The following is a 17,522-nucleotide window of genomic DNA, read 5'->3' as shown; positions in this document are numbered from 1 at the left end:
AGTTGGGATCCGCTTTATCTTTGCATGATGCTGGGAAATACTAACCTGCAAACTACCTTTGGAAGCCATCACAGAAAGGGTTTTACAATAGATCCAAGTGACAACCCTGTGCTAAAGCAGTCCAAGCTTTTCCCTGCTAGGAAGCTTTTCCCTTCCCGCAAACCAAAAGCAGTGCAAAGGGAAATCCAATCAACAGGGTTTCAGAGTGAATCTGATAGAGCAGAGGATTCACCAAGGGAAGAGAGCCTGGCACCCGGCTCTGTCAAGTGCTGGTGGGTGGCCACCAAAACCAGCTCAAACTGCTGCTGGAATAAGAACATACAGGAAAGAATTCCTAACTTGGAAAAGAAATATCAGAGACTGCAACTATTTGGCTTCGAGAGGAGGCAAAGGAAGGGTTAAACTCTACCTGTGCCTGTCACAGATGGCAAACCAGAGATTTATCTTTGGCCTCTTCAAACACAGCAAGAGGGGGCATTCATTGGCTCGGGGTGGAAGGGAGTCTGCAGTAGATAAAAAGAAGCTGTTTAGGGGTTTTCCTGCTGTGATACTGCTTGTGAATTCATTTCTATGAATTCGATCATGAATCCAAAACCTTACTGCGACTCCAAGTGCCAGATATCGCTCTCGCATCCATGGTCGCATTAGGAACAACGCAGTTTCCCAAACTAAGGAACATTTACCTCTTTAAAAGAACATGCAAAGAACAAAAAAAGCCAGAAGCTGTGACAAATTATTCCTGTAATTCTTTTGATTTCTTTGCTGGGAAGCAAAGTTCAAAACCCAAAAGACTTGGTTTGAGAAGAGAATTGCTTTTAAACTTCTCCTTTGGTGGCCGTGTAAGCCCCTAGTTGAATTCCAGGTTGGGAATGCTGGTGAGGGGAAGCTGCTGGCTTGGGAAAACCCCAGCATGGATGGCACCATCTGGTCTCCTCAAAGCTTTGATGTCCAGGGGTGGGACATGCTCCCAGCATCCCTGTCTGCTATAGACCTTGAGATTTGGGGTACCGAGAGCTGTACACACAGGGTAGAGTTTTCCCTGTGCCCACATCACCATTTCCAACTCCAGACACACAACCTGAGCCATTTCCCACTTTTCCCAGCATCCCGCTTCCTGGATCCCTTCTCCCTTAGCCCCTCGTGCTTAATCTGTCTCATTTGGATGATTTGCATCCAAATCTCCCCAGTTTTGTCCTTTCGGTCTCGAGCGCACAGGCAGCTCCTGCTCATGCAAGGGCATCAGTCGCCTTCATCTTTTCCCTATTTAATGATATTTATCCACCATCGCAGGGGAGAGAAATTGGCTGCAGCTCAATTTGGCAAAATAGATTGGTACCAGTTCAAGCATAATCCCGCTAAATACACAGATTTTAATTTCCCCCCTAAGTGAACTGTGCTGCATCTGCACTCATTGTCCTTGGGACAAAGCCTGGACACTGGCTTCAAACTCCTGCATTTTTTCACTGCTCAGAGATCCGCTTTCTGACTGTACCATCTTCCTCAGTGCCACCTTCTTGCTTATGCAACCTAACTCCACTCCATGCTTAAATCACTTGATAGGAAGCAACGGATGTAACCACCGCTGAGTTATCCCAGGCTGCAACTGGTCTCATGGCTGCTTACCAGCACTCAGCTAGCATGCAGAGCCATGCCAGAGTCACCGTGTCTGCAGCAAAGACTCAATACAAGCTCAAAAATACCTCTTGGGCATTGCAGGTTTGAATCCTCCTCCCTTTGGGGGAGTCACCCAACTCTAGGGCACTGTTGGAGCAAGTCCAGAGGAAGCCATGAGGATGCTCAGGGGCTGCAACACCTCCTGTATGGAGCCAGGCTGAGAACATTGGGGCTGTTCAGCCTGGAGAAGAGAAGCTGCGTGGAGACCTCAGAGCAGCTTCCAGTGTCTGAAGGGGGCTACAAGGATGCTGGAGAGGGACTCTTCATTAGGGACTGCAGTGACAGGACAAGGGGTGATGGGTTCGAACTGAAACAGGGGAAGTTCAGGTTGGAGATAAGGCAGAAGCTCTTCCCTGTGAGGGTGCTGAGGCGCTGGCACAGGGTGCCCAGAGAAGCTGTGGCTGCCCCATCCCTGGCAGTGTTCAAGGCCAGGTTGGACACAGGGGCTTGGAGCAAGCTGCTCTAGTGGAAGGGGTCCCTGCCTGACAGTGGTTGGAGCTGGAAGAGCTTTAAGGTCCCTTCAACCCAAACCAGGCTGGGGTTCTGTGATTTCTCTCCACAACCAGCCTCAGCACTGCATGGCCCTTATCACCCCACTGCATTTAGCAGCCCCCTAACGCTGAAGCTGTCAGGGGTGCATGGGAGCCAGGGGGGTGTGAATTATTACAGCCCCTCTCCTCCCATTAGCAGAGCCAGCAGAGGCTGCATCCGGATTACCCAGCCCCTGAAAGGCTGCAAATCCCTCCTTTGGAAAGGCAGGAGGCTTTACTCCTCCTTCAAGGGCCTGAAGAGGAGGCAGCATTTAAATTCAATAGCACAGCTTGGGTACAATTTCACCCCTGTTGTTGTTAATTGCTCGAGTATCAGGCAGGCCGATAGAGCGATTATTTGGAGACATTTATACCATCCCAGGCCTTCTTTTTTATAACTTTATTTCATTTTCTGCTGTTTACTCAAAGTACCTTTATCATCGCACGCTGATAGTCTGTTCTTTATTGCCCCCTGTGATTGCAAGGAGCCTAAGCATAGTGCAATAACACACATATATAAATATTTGAACAGGAAAAGAAAGTCTGTCTGATCTGTGCTATGGAAGGGACAAATTAAAGCAAATAATACCACTAGAGGGACCTTCACTCAGAACGGCAGCACCGGGGAGGTCACACACGTACTGCTCCGAGGTGTAACCCCAGCAAGCGACCGTAACCGAGTCACCCCCATGTTCCCCCCCTCCAGCAACACACTGCTCCAGGCTTCTTCGAAAGGGCCGCTGCAGCCCCCTGCCCATGTTTGCAGGGCGTTGTGTTGGCTGAGCATCACTCAAATAATTCCACTTGAGCACAAGGAACGCGTTTTGGGTTTTGCGGTGAAAGACCCGAGTAGTTTTAATTACTTTACTGGGGTCTTTCACGTGGGGTCCCCGCGCAGCGCTGCGGGTTCAAAGCGGAGCCTTTCTGTGTGTTTCCCCCCTTTTCTCCTCCTTTCTTTTCTCTTTCTCTCTCTTTTTAGCACTGCAAGTGAATAGTCGAAGACGGGAGCGAAAGACGCTGGACTTAGAAAGTAAAATCTCCAGGAAGGAAAACGGGAGGCAAACACAGGAGCTAATTTAGGCAGGCATAGCTGGTGGTGTTTGTGGTTGTCCCTGACAGCGCTGCTGACTCGAAAGCACCTGTGTTTGCTCACTAGCTTTCCCCAATCTGCTAGAAAATGGCCCAAGCATGTCACATGGCAGCGAGATAGTCGGAGCGCCATGGGAATAAAAAGGCCTGAGCTTTTAGCGGAGTTAATCATTAATGCGCCGGTTCTTTGTCCCATTCAGGAGTGCTGACAAGGGCTTTGATATTTCATATTTGCCATCAGGTCAGCAGCAGCCATACCCAGGTACTAATGACCAGCCTGGCTCACGCCTCCCCTTTTCATGGCAGGCTTCCTTTCACCTGCCCACAGCTCCCTGTGCGTACACCTATGTGTGCGCACACGCACGTCCATACACCCGCTTTCCCAGATGGGTTGGAATCCCAGCGTGTCCATGAAGACCTCCTGTGATTTAACACCAAGCATGCAGATCCCTTTGCTCCGTCCTCAGGCTCTTCCCCCCTTCCTTTGGGGTAAAACACAGGGCACATCGGAGCAGGCAGCTCATAGGCTCCACGTTGCCCATCTGAATACAGCGCTTTGTATTTCTTAGCAGCTGCCAATTTGTGTGTGTGCGTGCGTGCTTTGGGGTTGAGCAAATAATCCCTCTCGGATAATGTATGGATGGGGAGGAATGCAGACTGCCTCACTCCTCCCCTCGGTGTCACTGAGGGGATGGAAGGTTTCTGTGTTGCCTTTCTTTTTCTTTAGGACCTCACCTCTTGAGGACATGGTTTAGGAGGAGAGGGAATGGGTGCACTGATAAACGCACCAGGGCCTGGCTCTGCTTTCACTTAGCAAAACAAATGCATTTGCTTGCACTAGCTGTGAGCAGACCCCCCCTTTCTGCAGCACAAAGGACAGGTAGGTCCCCAGGAGCCCATAAAGCTGCTGGGGAAGGTGATTTGTGCCAGCTCAAATGTGAATCACAGACAAACTTCAAGGTGCTTGAACTTTTCCCTTGACTCCATCAAACCTGATGGCACGCTTCGCTCACCCGCCCCGAAAGCAGAGCCTGCCAAAACCACGTGGTGATGGAGGAAGGACAATGCAAGGGGGCTGTCCAGTGCTTTAGCCCTCCATTTATACTACCTACATATGGAAACCCAACCAAACCCTACCATGCTTCCAGCTGGAAAGCTTTAACCACCAATGCCTTATGATCCTGCAGCCAACCATTGATGCAATGGCCACACCAACAGTAAAAGAACAAATGCTTCCTATTAACTGCAACTGCACATAGGAGAGCCCCGAGTTTGCATTCAAACCCAGGCAGGTAAGAAAAGCCATTGCTCAAGCAGAGCAGGGATGAGTGTCCCTTTCCATCTGCAGTTATTTCCAGGATAATGGCCCTCAAGTACCTATAAGAACTTCATGCAACTGAGGTTTTCCTCTAGGACCCCTGCAGGTGGAAAGTGTATTAAATGCCAAATCTAATGAGCAATTAAACAATTCCTTAGCTTTTTGGCCCCCTGTTGCTGAGACATACTACCTGCATCCTTCTGGGCCTCAAAGTGATGCCTATAGAACCCGGATGGAGCCCGTTGAGAACGTACGGTGGGTTCCTCCGTTTGCTCTGTGCTGCTCACCATGGGAGCTATGGAAAAGGCAGCCAGGGCTTGCAGCCCATCCTCTGCAAGAGGAGCTGCACTCAGGAGGTGCAGGGCAGCAGAGAAGTTTCTACTCAAGTAGCTTTTGGGCCAAGGGAGCCCTGGCACCAGGTTCCTCATGACCCTGGCAAGCTCCAAAGCCACCAGAGGCCACCAGCTCTTTGTGCCAGGTTTTATTCGGATTAAAGAGGAAACTCCCTTAAATATCCCAGATTGGTAAGGGCCAGCTAGTGGTGACTCATGGAGATAAAGCTCTCAAGGACATTGCAGGAGCCTGGCAGCCCTGGTACCATGAGCTTCCTGTGGGAACAAGCTCTGCTTCGGCACCAAGGTCACCTGTATTCAGAGAACACCCCACCACTGGCTTAGGTCTCTATGGGATGAAACAGCTCCTGTGTTGAGGCATCTGCACCATTCATTCTGCAGGTGATGAGGGTGTTGCATGTACCCCTGGGCTCAAAAGAGACTTTTAGGTTTAGGTGAAGGAAAAGCACATGTAAGAACATAAACATCACCCAGTCTGGCCAGAGCAAAGGAACAAATAGTCCATACCGGGCCTTTCAGTAGTATATAATATATACCTAAAGATTAGGACAGGATACACGCAGTGATATTTTTCCTGAGGGCTCATCCTCACACCTGGAGACCCCAATGACTGAGTGAGGGGAGAGATTTTGTATGTGATACTCCCCTTAAATATAATCAGTCTCTTTAAGAATGTGTATCCATAGCATCAACACACGTGCCTATAGCATCAACACATGGACCCATAGTATCCACATACGTGCTTCAGACTGATGCATCCCTGGTGTAAGATGCCCATGCCATGGTTTGTGTCAAACACAAGGGAACACATCCAGAATCCAGAGCAGGACCACAGCCAGATTTCCTAAAGCCAGGTAAACATTTGCAGCCCCAAGGCCACCGAGGGCTTTGATCCCCACCTTGCCTTTTGGAACCTCCAGGTTGCTACAGCTCTGTTGCAACAAGGCTGGAGCAGAGCGGCTCTGACAAAGAATGCAACTTAAAACACTGCTGGGCAGCAAAGAGCCAGCCTGCAGCCCTCAGAGGCAATAAAACCACCCCTACACACACCCATGGGGCCAGACCTCAGAGGGCCCTTCTGTCCTTGAGGAATGCCTGCACGCTCACGTCACAGCCAAGGGCTCCTTGCAGCAGCCATGAAGTTTAACACACCCAAAGCCACAGCTCCTGCAGCCCAGCTTGTGCTTAGAGCCAGGTCAGGGTTGGTCCTTTCAGTCACTTGTGCTCGTTTATCCCTTTACCTTGTTAGAAAAAGCCAAGCAAGCAGGAGGATTGCAAAGGTTAGGATGGATAACCCCACCACAGAGGGTGAATCCGGAACCTGGTATGTGCTGCTACTCACATCTCCCATCCTGCATCTCCAGGCAGGTCCCAGTTACTGCTGCTGCTGCATCCCAGGTGGGTGAGGATGCCCCAGGCCCTCTTTGTAGGGTGGGGAGCTCCAGGATTGGCCTGGAGGAGGGTGGGGAAGGGCTGAAGGAGGGCTCACACTTCCTTTTGCACAGCACAGCACTGTGGAGATGGGAAGGGGTCTTTGGACCTATGCTTGACCAACCCAGAGCTCCCCATATTCTCCTGCCCAAGCCTGTTTGATAGGAAGCTCGTGCTTTGCTTGGCTATTGAGGTGCTGCAGCTTTCTCAGAGTTAAAGCTTCCAGAGAGCTGAAGGAAAGATTCCCACAGCTTTCCATAGGCTTTACCTTGGAGCTTCATCTCCCAGCTGAGGACGCAGAGCTGGACTCTGCTGCAGGGGAGAGCCATGAGGTCAAGGCAAGGCTGGAACAAGGAGCTGACGTGTGCTGCAGGCAGGGGCTGGGGTTCAGCATCACATTGAGAAATGACTTGGCTGTGGGGTAGCAACAGCCCCATGGGGAGAAGACCCAGGGTGCTAAAAGGCTCTTCAATGTGGTGGGGAGAAGATGAATGGGGACCAGGCACAGGACCTGCTCCCAGGCATGCCCACGCTGGAAGGGGAGCCCAGCTTCCTGGTAGCAGCAGTGATCAATGAGCTCAGCACTCATTGTGGTCCTCTCTGGCCACAGAGCTCTAATCTCAGGCTCTTCATGAACTCCTGCGATTGGGCTTCCCGGGTAAATCACTTCCATCTTAACACCGCCGTAGGAAACTGCCCTCTCTGAGCTTGCAACCAAAGCTCATTCATAATTGCTTGTTTAAATATTTTTCCTCCTTGGTCGCTGCAGCCCATTCGCCGTGCGCATCCTATGCAGGGGGGAAGCCAGCCAAAAAGGAAGCTTTCCTGGAAAAATAACAAAGGTACTTTCAGCCACAGAAATCCCCATCTCGGATCCAAACAGGGAAGCCTCTGTCCCTTGCCAGTGTAGGCAGGGTTTCCGCCTGCCTGTTATTTCACATAGCAGAAGAGTTAGCTTTGGGCAGGGGAAAGGGGAAGGGGCCGCTTCTCCCGCTTCAGGGTGGAAATCCTTGCTTTTCAAGGTGCTCGTTGCAAGCCCAATCCTCACACTCCGTGCTCACGGGCTCTTTATTAGTCCCTCACAGTGGTAGGTAATAGCTGAAGGCAACGCAGGCACCAGGGAGCAGGCTGTGGGCAGAATGGGCAGCCAATGCCTGGGGATGGCGAGTTGTGTGGAAAAGCAGTGTCACCCCCATTAGCTGCTTCATTTTGGGTGGAGGAATGACAAGCCTGGTTTCTGGAGCTGGGACTCGCTTCATAGAGTCACAACCTGGTTTGGGTTGGAAGGGACCTTAAAGCTCCTCCAGCCCCAACCCCTGCCACGGGCAGGGACCCCTTCCACTGGAGCAGCTTGCTCCAAGCCCCTGTGTCCAACCTGGCCTTGAGCACTGTGAACTGAATGGTTGCCACCACCCAGCTGGCTGCAGTGCATGCATGATGTGAGTTTGGGTGCAGAGGATGAGAGGATGCTCAGCTAGCCCACGTGCATGGCATGTTGCACCCAACCTGCCAGAGCAAGCCAGGGACATGCAAGGGAAATGGGATGTCGTGCCCAGCTCAGGAAGGGACGTGTCCACAGCAACCCCAGCATCACTCCCGCAGCACCAAAATGATGCCGAGCCAATGAGTGAATCTGAGCCCTTCCTAGCATTGCTGGTGACCTTCTCAGTGACCCAGAGCCACTTGGTTAACCTCTCCTGGCAATGAGATAATGACAGGCTCCGATGGGTAGATATGCAATTACAGGGCTGCTTCAGGAGGGCATGGGTGGCCAGGCAGTGGCTCTACAGCCCATCATAGGACAAGGGGTGATGGGCTTAAACTTAAACAGGGGAAGTTCAGGTTGGAGATAAGGCAGAAGCTCTTCCCTGGGAGGGTGCTGAGGCGCTGGCACAGGGTGCCCAGAGAAGCTGTGGCTGCCCCATCCCTGGCAGTGTTCAAGGCCAGGTTGGACACAGGGGCTTGGAGCAAGCTGCTCTAGTGGAAGGTGTCCCTGCCCGTGGTAGGGGTTGGAGCTGGAGGAGCTTTAAGGTCCTTTCCAACCCAAACCAGCCTGAGGCTCTATGATCAGGCACTCAGGAAGTCCTGAGCACCCTCCAGGTCAGTTAATGGGGAAAAAAAGCATCTTTGCCCCCATGGCAAGGCAGGCCAGGAGGAGCCACTCACTCCAATGAGTGCCAGCAGGTACATCCAGGCATGTTTGCTTTCTTATCTTCCATTATTAATAAGGAGCTGGACGTTTCCCATGATGCTCATTACAGCCAAGAGAGAGGAGAGGGTGAGCGGCACAGACGTGCTGCAGGAATGCCCTGGTGTTGCTCAAATCACAGGTTTAAGCTTCTTTCTGCACTGGGAGGAGATGTACGTGACATCAGTGAGATCAGGGGGCTCCAGTACCAGGGGGAGTCACACAATCAAAGCCCCCCATCCATCCATCCTGCAGCACCCTGGACTGATTCCCACCCACTTGCAGGGACCCCCAAATCCTGTGTGTTCCATCATCTTCACCCAACACGGTCTGGAAAGAGAAGACTTGCAGGAAATCCAGGCAGGCACTGGTTTTCTTTACATGGATCACCAATGCTTTCATGACAGACCCCTTTGAGAGGGGATGCTTCACAGGCTCAAGAGGATGCAGAGCGGGTGCGTGAGTGCTGGGGCATCTCTAGGAGATGCCTGTAACCTGCCATCCCCCTGACACGAGAGGGGCCATGCTAATAACGCAGCCAGGTGCTGGGTTTGAAATAAACACAAATGATCTTTACTTGTTCACTTGGTGCTCGGGCACATCTCAGAGCCATGAGGTGTGGATGTGACCAGAGGTAGGAATGACCTCCTGTAGCACCAGCGAAGTCACAAGTCACATAGAGCAGGTCCATCAAGGGTGGTAAAGCACCGGGAGACCCCAACATCGTGTTAAAACCCCACAGCAGCACACAAACAGCTTAGAGACCACCGGGTGGAAGGGGCTGGAGCTGGGGGGCTCCCATGGGTGCTGGCTGCTTGCCCTCCCCGCCGGGGAGGCTGGCTCCCTGCTGCGCAAACACGGCCGGGCGAGATAAGGCGTGTGTGTGCACAGCACTCCGACAGGAATCCGGGGCCCGGCCCCCTGCCATGGCCACCTTCCCAACAGCCACCTTCTCCCGGCTCACTCCCTGCAGCCCTCCGTGCAGCAGAGCTGGCCTCATCCCCATCGCTCCTCAGATACCCACCGGGGTGATGCAGGGATGCTCCCAGCGCAGCATCCCCGGCACGAGCCCTGCTGCATGGAGGGAGAGTGCATGGGAGGATTGAGCACATGCTAGTGTGATGTGGGAGCTGCTATTGGGCATGCAGCCTCCCAAAAACAAGCTAAGGCCATGAGCATCCGTGGAGAGGGAGGGAGGGAGGGGGGATTCACTGCTCTGCCCTTGGTTTTTAGCATGGGTGAGGGTAATGGGGATGAGACACGCTGGTGGTGGGCAAACAGAGCCCATCAGCAATAGCAATGCCTCCTCACCCTCCCAGCACCCCAGTGGAGGGCTCAGTGTAATAAAGGCTGGTTTTAAAATTAATATGGTGATACCTAAGAGATTAATCTTCCCGATAAGCAGACAGCAACATGACTGAATAGGCCCGTGGTTCAAACAAAGGTTTCTGTTGAGTAGGACCAGGTAAAAGACGGATGGTTTGTTAAACATTGCCAGCATACTTTGCTAGTGCCATTCCCCGGTCACAGCTAATGGCAGCTGGGGCATTGTGTGGCAGATGCAGGGGCTCATTTCAGCCAACTTCAACTCTATTTCTTATCTTTGTTGGTCTTGTTGAGAGGAAGGTGGTTTCGGGGTTTGAATGCACTACACTCGCGCATGGAACACATTCCTGACTGTCTCAAGATGTTAAAGCACCCTCAGCCGGTGTGGCTGGCCACACTGGAGCAGAGCGGGGTCTGCTGGGCCAGGGGCTCCCCTGCTTTCACAGCAGGAGCAATCAGGGGCGATTGCGTTGCCCTGTGTTTCGCCTTTCCCATTCCAAACACATTCAGCAAGGTCCAAGGAGTGCCCAAAATGCGTTGAGCAACGCAGACTTCGCCCCAGCCACTTGATAAGGGCTGTTCATCCTCTTGGGTGGCTGCTGCGCCTTTGACCCCAGGGCCCATCCAGCCCATGGAAGCTGGAAAAACACATGGGACCAAAACTGCCTTCGCAAACTGAATCAGTGCACAAGCTCTTTCTTGTTTCCCCATCAGTTCTGCAAGCAAAAGCAGGGGAGGCTTGGACAGCAAAAAATCAGGGCAGATCACATCAACTTCGCTGCTTCTTCATCAACTTCTCTGCTTCTTCCTTCCCCACGTCACCCACCAGAAATTAAACAGTAAAGAACGGCGTGTCAGGGCCACTCGGGTGCTCTTCAGCATCAATTATCATCACTCCAAAGGTCTCTGCGGCTCGCACCTATGTAAGAGCCCCATCTATTTTGATTTCCACCCAGACGGGGTTTCTGGTGTCGCCCTGTCTGTGTGTCCCTCCCCTCCTAACCCTTGAACTCCTCGGCTGGTTTCAATCAGATTTGTCAAGACAATAGCTGTCTGGAAGCTCATTAAGTCCTTAGAGGGGTTTGTGGACATAGGCAGCTGTGTGCAGGCAAGAGGCTGGGGGATGGCCGCGGGGTGAAATCCCCTCGCTGGGACACCTCTTCCCCCGCAGGGGAGCAGGAGCACGTCGCCTTGCTGCTGAGATGCTCCCAGGTTTCCCCCTCACTTTTGGGGGGTGTTTTCTGCCTCCTTTGAATCCTTCTCAGTGTTTTTCCCCCAGCTGGACACATGCGATACCTCTTTTCCTGCAGCAGAGCAGCCAGGATATCAAGGGGGGGTAATTAATGGCATTATAACACTTTTTATTACTGTCAGGCATCCCAGCAATGCTGAGTCACAGGGGGGGATTAGGGCAGCTATAGGAATATGAAATCCTCTGCAGGGCCGGGCTCTGCAGAGGCAGCAGCAGGCACATTTCTGGAGGCTGGGATGGGGCCAGGAGCTGGAGGTGCCCTGCGGGAGGCATCCCTGCCAGGCAGGACCTACCTGGGATAGCACAAGTCCCATCACGTGCAGAGCTGGATGTTTCCTGCATTGCACAGTAGTGCACGGAGGAGCTGCATGACCCATCCTGACTTCCCTGGGTATTTCCTCTGCACCCCACAACACCCCAGGCTAGACCCAGGGTGCCTAAACTTCACACAAGCCCACTGGTGCCTCTGGCTCAGGCACCCCAGGTGCCTGGAGGTGGCCAGGGATTAAATGTAGGAGGTCAAAAAATCCCAAGAAAATATTAATTTTTCCCCATTACTATTATTATTATCAATTCACTTATTATTTTTATTATTATTATTTCATAGTTTTTGTTGTTATTAATATTACTATTATTAAGGGGATCTACAAGAAACCTGGAGAGGGGCTTGGGACAAGGGCCTGTAGGGACAGGCCAAGGGGAATGGCTTGAACCTGCCCGAGGGGAGACTGAGCTGAGCTCTTAGGCAGAAGCTCTTCCCTGTGAGGGTGCTGAGGCGCTGGCACAGGGTGCCCAGAGAAGCTGTGGCTGCCCCATCCCTGGCAGTGTTCAAGGCCAGGTTGGACACAGGGGCTTGGAGCAAGCTGCTCCAGTGGAAGGGGTCCCTGCCCATGGCAGGGGTTGGATCTGGAGGAGCTTTAAGGTCCCTTCCAACCCAAACTAGGCTGGGATTCCAGGATTCCTGGGGATAATGTGGGAAGGCAAATCAGTACCTTCTTACTCTGTCCCTGTCCCAGCACCATCTGCAAGCAGGGTGTGTGGGATGTCTTGATGTGAAGAACAGCTGATGCCATTTCAGTCGTCATCACAGCTCCCTTCTCCCCCTGGTGTTGTGTGTCCCCCCGTCCCCCCATTGCTACTGCAGGGACTGCCCAAGCCCAGGAACGAGCCCTCCAGGAGCAAGAAGACCCGAGGCAAGAAGCATCATGCCCCAGCTTTGTAGCTCTGCGGAGCCTGTCCCCAGCCCTGGTGAGGGGTCCGTGGGCACGGAGATGATCCCAGCAGCCCACCAGGGCACAGCCACCCCGGTCTGGTGGCTACACAAGCCCTGGCACCACTCGGGTTCCTCATGCCAAGGCACCTTATCTGGTGGCAGAGACACGGGCAGCAAAGCCGTGCTGGCAGCGAGCTCCTGCCAGGGGCATTCTATTCGCTTGGAAAGGAAAGAAAAGACAGAAGAATTCAATTGCCAGATATATTGTTCCAGTAACTGTAACAGAAATGACTGTGGGTCTTGCCAGGTTACAAAGCTCCTGTTAAGTAGCTCCCGTGTGTTGCAGTTAATGCCTATTGTTATTGCGGAGCACCCATGCTCCTGTTCAGGATCACCCTGCTTTGAAGTAGATGAATCGGGCTCCGCTCTTTCCTCTTCCCTTTGCTTTTTAATTCCTTTCTATTTTTCTTCATTACTTTTTCCCCCCGAAACCCCAAGTCTGTGACCGGGGCTGGAAGCAGAACCTTCTAAAGTGGTGGGGAAATTGGGTAGACCCCCCCCCAATTTTGTGCTGCACAAGCACACAAAGTGGACATGAGCAGCACTGACTCCAGTTAGAGGCACTCTGGGGGTTTGCTGCTTGGGCTTATGTCATGTTTTGGATGACCTGGAGATGGGTGAGGAGCACAATAGTTCTACTATGGAATGTCAGGGCAAAGGATGCAGGAGGGTTAGAGATGCTCTGGGGGTTGCTGGTTGGGTCTAAGTCATATTTGGGATGACCTGGGAACAAGCTGGGCGGACCTGTGTGCCATGGAATGTCAAGGCAAGGGATGCAGGAGGGTTAGAGATGCTCTGGGGTTTGCTGGTCAGATCTAAGTCATATTTGGGATGACCTGGGCACAAGCTGGTAGGACCTGTGTGCCATGGAATATCAAGGCAAGGGATGCAGGAGGGTTAGAGGTTCTCTGGGGTTTGCTGGTCAGGTTTATATCCTGTTTTGGATAACCTGGACATGTGTGCGAAGTGCCTGTGCTGCCATGGAATGTCAATGCAAGGGATGCAGGAGGGTCAGAGAGCTCTTGTGCTTCAGAACAGGGTCTGGCCAGGTTGGGAAGTCTCCAGAAGGGCCATGGGGATGCTCTCCCTACCCTTCCCTAGGGGAGGAGCCTCCTGAGCCAAGCACGGGGTTTTTGGTCACTACCCTGCTGTGGATCTCCCCTCCACACAGCTGCACAACTCCCTTGAGCCCAGGTACCCCTCCTGCACCCAGGGCAACCCTCGGGAAGGAGCTGGGGCAGATCCAATCCTCGCTGCGCAGGTGATCCCACAGACTTTCTGTTGCTCCTTCTCCCAGCTTACGGCTTTTATCCAATTTAAATGGCAAGGATTTAAAATGCCACCTGAGTTAAAAGGACAGATTAAAACCGTAGCCTCATCACATTTCTTCAACATGCAGTTGCATTGCTGTATTTACATTAGTGTCAACTTTAATTTAAATTCTGCATAACTATATTTGCTCCCCTAAATTCATTCGCCGGGAGCAGAGCACAAATTACTCTGCACTAAGTGCGCCTTCTCTTTGTCTACGGCGGAGTGGTCTGGAAATTAGCACCCTAAGTGAGTGGTGGGAAGTGTCATTCCGCCTCTTTAATGTCTCATTAATTAACCCATCTGGGCCGGGAGCAGATTGATGCCCCGAGCTGGGTGATCCACTGGGATTACTCTGCTTGGCTGATTGGAGGGCTGAGCCTCTGGATTCATTCCTCACCCTTCAGACCATGGAATGGTTTGGGTTGGAAGGGACCTGAAAGCTCCTCCAGTCCCAACCCCTGCCACGGGCAGGGACCCCTTCCACTGGAGCAGCTTGCTCCAAGCCCCTGTGTCCAACCTGGCCTTGAACACTGCCAGGGATGGGGCAGCCACAGCTTCTCTGGGCACCCTGTGCCAGCGCCTCAGCACCCTCACAGGGAAGAGCTTCTGCCTTATCTCCAATCTAAACTTCCCCTGTTTCAGTCTGAACCCATCACCCCTTGTCCTGTCACTACAGTCCCTAATGAAGAGTCCCTCCCCAGCATCCTTGTAGCCCCCTTCAGACACTGGAAGCTGCTCTGAGGTCTCCACGCAGCTTCTCTTCTCCAGGCTGAACAGCCCCAATGTTCTCAGCCTGGCTCCATACAGGAGGTGCTGCAGCCCCTGAGCATCCTCGTGGCCTCCTCTGGACTTGTTCCAACAGCTCCATGTCTTTATGCTGAGGACCCCACAGTGCTGCAAGTGGGGTCTCACCAGAGCAGAGTGGGGCAGAATCCCCTCCCTCAACCTGCTTCTTGGGCTTGGGTTTGGCAGGTTGGTCCCATTTTAGAGGCTTAGAGGTTGTTCCATAGTTGACAGGCACAAGGCTCAAGGTGATGGTGAAATGGTCAACCCTGAAATGAATACCAGTATCAGTTTTCCTTTAGCGCTGTGCCTACAGAATGGCAATCATATTGGATGGTCCTTATGGGTCCTTTCGAACTGGAGATATTCTATGAATCATGGAATGGTTTGGGTTGGAAGGGACCTTAAAGCTCATCCAGTTCAAATCCCCTGCCACAGGCAGGGCCACCTTCCACTAGAACAGGTTGAAATGCAAGTACAATTAAATAAGAGTATCCCATAAGATACCACTTGGACATAAAAATACTGCCATAAAGTAGCCACAAAAGCTCTTTTCTCCAGGGATTACATGGCCAGGCACCTCTGCATGGTTCCCATTTGCTCACATGGGTCTGTGCCACCGCACTAGTGCTCCCTGGGTGCTGCAGCATCCCCGGGCTCAGGGCCCAGCCAGGTGCTCAGCAGCTTCAGGGACGCATGGGGTCAGCTCTTAAAGCAGCACAGAGACAATAGGAGCCCTCCTGCTTTTCAGCCCATCCTCCTGACCACCCACCAGGGAAGAAGGGGGGAAAAAAAAACCAACAAAACACCAAAAGCCCTGCCGGTTCCTCCGCTTTCGGTGACAGCAGCAGTGTTCCAACCCGGTGTTTCCTGCAGGTGTGCTCCTACAAACGCCGCCTCTGAGCTCAGCATTTTCTTTAGTGCTCGGCGTTTTGCCTTTTCACCTCATAAAACCCTTTCAAGCTAAATAAACGTCCTCACAAGAGGACGCCGAGGCACAGCCCAGCTCCCAAAACCAACAGCCCGGGGTAGGACAAAGAGCAAAAATAGCAGCAGCATCCCCATCGGCATCAGCGCCGCGGTGTCCGACCTTGCTGCCGATTTGGTTCAGTTGCAGCATCGTCCCGCTCGGCAGCGTTACAGCAAAGCAAGTGGTGGCCTGGGTGGATTAGAGGAGGGAGGGCGATCTTCAGGGGCAACACGGGGTGCAGGGAGGGAAGGGAAAGGGTGGAGGTGGCTGGGAGGACCTGCCCCTGCAAGGGTATTGCCGTCAGGGCTTGCTGTCGCCCATATCCAAGTGGTAGAAGGTAGCTCCCACCACTGCACTGTGGGGACGAGGTGTGCTCATGCTTGTAAACCACTCAGAGCCTTCAAGGGATGGAAAACGCTGCATGTTGCAGCTCTGAACCCCCAGCTCATGATGGCTGCAGCCTTTATCTTTAGAGCACGGAGCTTCTGCAGCTGGGGCAGCTTGCTGTGACCAAAGACGTGCTTGCATGCGCGTGATGGCAAGGGGCACGTGCAAGGCAAGATGCGCATCACCGGTGCCTTGGCTTCGCATCCAGCCCGCTCTGACCTGATGGGAGAAGGGATGCACCAAAGAGAGTGTCCCACAGGAGGACATACAGTAAAGGGGAGATGAGATTTGGGTGAATAAGTCAAAGGCCTGACTTAGCCGCGCCGCCGCAGCTGTGCTCTTATCTGGCTGGAGGAAGAGGCTGAACAACAAAAGGGGCTAAGAAGCCTGGTTGATGCATGGGAAAGCCATTGGCCGAGCATTGTGGCTGCCCTTCTGCTGAGCAAATAGTTCAAACTGTTCATTCCCATCTCCTATTCTCTCCCTGGTACATTGTTTGTGTCCTTGCATTTCATTCTGCGAGGAAGATTGCTCTCTGGGCCTATAAGCAAACAGTCCAGAAAAGAGCCAACTATCCTCTCCTTTTCCCTGGAGAACTAGCATTTTTATTTCAGCTCCAAGCTGTCAAAGAGCTGGAGAGTTTATGTCAGTATCCTGAATTAATTGCTTTAAGCTGGAGCAGCCTATACCCGCCACCAAATGGCCAGAAGATGTTTATTAATAATGTTTCCTTTAGGTTTTTTGGGGGTTTTTTTGTTCCAAGCTGTGCTCTCACATCCAGTGCCCTCTATTAACCGCCGCCGTGGCGCCTGACGCCGGGTGAGGGTGGCGAAATGAAAGCTGCTTATAGGGAATTATGAACAGCTCCCGAGGTATTGTCAGCCCCCGGTGCTCAACATGTCGGCTGGAGGCTCGGAATCCTCCCACCAGGAGTTTTCGGGGGTCAGGAAGGAGAAGAGGAAGACGGATTGCTGGAGGGATGGAGAAGGACACAAATATCTTTGGTAATTAACCAAGGTAGCGAGGAAATTAGTGGTGGGGAAAACAGAAGCACATGCAAGGTAAATGGGTTTGTGTTTAAACACGATACATTTTCGAGGGTTCCCCAGTGTGAAAGTCCCTGTTTAAGGGAATGAAGTAATAAACCAATTTATATACCAATAGAAAGTCGAGATCCTGAGTGCCTTTGTGTAAATTTTCCACTTGACTTTTCATTATCTACCTGAACAAAATCAATCTATATGTATGGGATCAACATGCAATATGAGAGATAAAAGACAAAATAAATGTGCTTTGCATATCCCACGGATAAAAGCCGCCGGCTCCGGGCGCTGCCTCCTTCCCAGGCAGATGCGTTTTGGGGAATAAATCATTTTGCAAGGGAAGGAGAGCCGGGCAGAGTGGTGCTTCTTAAGTGTTTACTCCCTCGCTTGAAATATTGATCCTGTCAAATGAACAGTGGTTAATAAGTAACTCGGGGAAATATGTCGGCTCTGCCTTTGCTCCCTGCGGGAGCAGGACCCATGGCTGGACCCTGCCCGGCTCCAGGGGAGCACAACCCGGAGCATCCGCACTGCAGGCAGGACCTCAGGGCAGAGCCCAGCCAGGCTCCCGGCCCCTTGCAGGGTGGAGAG

The sequence above is a fragment of the Pezoporus flaviventris genome, unplaced genomic scaffold (genome assembly GCF_033815535.1).
Source record: "Pezoporus flaviventris isolate CSIRO_AGI_PZ_B2104156 unplaced genomic scaffold, CSIRO_AGI_Pfla_v1 ptg000031l, whole genome shotgun sequence".
NCBI lineage: Eukaryota > Metazoa > Chordata > Aves > Psittaciformes > Psittacidae > Pezoporus > Pezoporus flaviventris.
The sequence above is the reverse complement of the archived record's forward strand: the minus strand, read 5'-3'. Positions refer to the sequence as shown.